Raw genomic sequence first — 2,582 nt, forward strand, 5'->3', positions numbered from 1 at the left:
GAAAAGGGAATTATATGACAAAGGAGGAGAGCAAGCAATTAAAGAAGGTGGCGCAGGTGGTGGTTTTGGCTCCCCCATGGACATCTTTGATATGTTTTTTGGAGGAGGAGGAAGGATGCAAAGAGAAAGGAGAGGTAAAAATGTTGTGCATCAGCTCTCCGTAACCTTAGAAGATTTATATAATGGTGCAACAAGAAAATTAGCTCTGCAAAAGAATGTGATTTGCGACAAACGTGAAGGCCGAGGTGGAAAGAAAGGAGCAGTAGAATATTGTCCCAATTGCCGAGGTATAGGAATGCAAATCAGAATTCATCAGATAGGACCTGGAATGGTTCAGCAAATTCAATCTGTGTGCATGGAGTGCCAGGGTCATGGGGAAGGGATCAGTCCTAAAGATAGATGTAAAAGCTACAATGGAAAGAAGATAGTTCACAAAAAGAAGTTTCTAGAAGTTCATATTGACAAAGGCATGAAAGACAGCCAGAAGATAACATTTCATGGTGAAGGAGACCAAGAACCTGGACTGGAACCAGGAGATATTATCATTGTTTTAGATCGGAAGGACCATTGCTGTTTTTACTCAGTGAGGAGTTCTTTTCATGTGTATGGACATACAGCTGGTTGCAGCACTGTGCGGCTTTCAAAAGCCAATATCTACTCTTGACAACAGAATCATTGTCATCACCTCTCATCCAGGTCAGATTGTCAAACATGGAGATATCAAGTGTGTGCTGAATGAAGGCATGCCAATTTATCGTAGACCATATGAAAAGGGTCGCCTAATCATTGAATTTAAGGTAAACTTTCTGGAGAATGGCTTTCTCTCTCTTGATAAACTCTCTTTGCTGGAAAAACTCCTACCTGAGAGGAAGGAAGTAGAAGAGACTGATGAAATGGACCAGGTAGAACTGGTGGACTTTGATCCAAATCAGGAAAGACGGCGCCATTACAACGGAAAAGCATATGAGGATGATGAACATTGCCCTAGGGGAGGTGCTCAGTGTCAGACCTCTTAATGGGGCCAGTGAATAACACTGCTGGCATTTTATATGCGGTAGTGAATGAGTGAAAGACTATAATCATAGCTCACTACTTGGCTACTGTTTTTGTTTTAATATTCAACCATAGTAGTGTTTTAAAAGTTAAATGAAGAATAAAAAATATAAAAGCTCTAAAAAAAAAAAAGAAAAAAAGAAAGTCTTCCAAAGGCTTCAGATGAAAGCAGAGACCCATGTCAGAAACATGGGCTGATGCATATTTGGCTCTCTCCATCTGGTCTGTTCCTCACACACAGCCAGGCCTCACCAATTCCCCAGTCAGTCATCAGTGCAGGCCCCACAAACCCGTGCAGCACCACTACTGTATTATCACCTCTGCCCTCCTCAATCCCCAGGTGCACGTGACCTGTGCTGGGGTCACTTCCTGGTCTCAGTGAATGATCTAAGGGGAAGGGCATGTGGCCTATGCCAGGTTCCCCTTCTCACCTGGAATTTTGTAACTGCATTAGGATCGAGGATTCTCCTTCTTCTTGAAATGACATGCTATAAGGCTCCAAGCCCAGAATTAACTAAAGCTATGGGCACTAAGAAATGGGGAAAGCTCTTGTGAAGTAGGAATAAATGAAGTAAACAGGTAGAGGGAATCAAAACCTAAAGAAGGAGAAAGCCCTCTGAAAACTTTATGTTGGTCAAAGACAGCTCTCCCTATCCTTTTCAGAGTCGGTTAGACGAACCGATTAATTTCCTATTTTTGTTACAGCATACGCAAGTTAAGTTTCTGAAACTTAGAACTAATGAGTACAGACTAATGTTGTCTACTTTTTATGCACAGATAAAAATCACAGGCTAAACAAGTTATCGTATGTAAGATCTTGGGCTAATTTAATGTTGTTTTACTAAATTTCATATTTGAAATGAAGATCTCCATGTTTCCTTTTATCACACTTACTTGACAGTATGCTATTCTCGTCATATCTTCCCCTAATAATGAATATATAGTATCACAATCCACTACTGTAACAGAGAGAAATAAAATGGATTTTGAAAACCAAAATGCTTTGTCTCTTTCTGTATTCTGAATGGGGGATGATGGATGAGATATGGGGACAAATCTCCATTCTGCTCCGTTCCTCTTGAAAAGCCAGATGGATAAACATGAATAGGTGGGCCCAAAGTGAGCATTCCATTGCTTAGCGTAGCCCTGCGAGGGTCTTCAGACACACAGCAAACATCCAAGGACTAAGTTTAGAGATAGGCATTAGAGAAAGATGAACTAATCTGTACATAAAAGGAACAAGAACTAGGAACAAAGAAGCAAAAAGGAAAAAAAGCAAAAGATGTAAGGAGAAAAAGTTCCATACACATACTGGGAACCTGGAGCCATGTGTGCTATAAGGCTCTTTTGAAAACAGGGAAGCTGAATATTTAATTTGATAAGTTATCTGCTTCCTGAAGTTGTAATATAAGTAGGACAACCATGTAATTTATGACTCAAACCTGTGCCCTTCGAGAGTAAAATGGGGTGCTATTAATAATCCTGTAGTGTCAATAGCTATTAACCAGGGCTGCCACATGCAAACCAGA

General features: G+C 40.5%; 1 pseudogene; it reads left to right on the forward strand.

The window, feature by feature from the left end:
- LOC115278016 overlaps positions 1-1,016 on the forward strand; it is a 1,485-nt pseudogene extending 469 nt beyond the window's left edge.
- Positions 1,017-2,582: the final 1,566 nt, after the last annotated feature.

This window comes from Suricata suricatta, chromosome 14 (genome assembly GCF_006229205.1).
Source record: "Suricata suricatta isolate VVHF042 chromosome 14, meerkat_22Aug2017_6uvM2_HiC, whole genome shotgun sequence".
NCBI lineage: Eukaryota > Metazoa > Chordata > Mammalia > Carnivora > Herpestidae > Suricata > Suricata suricatta.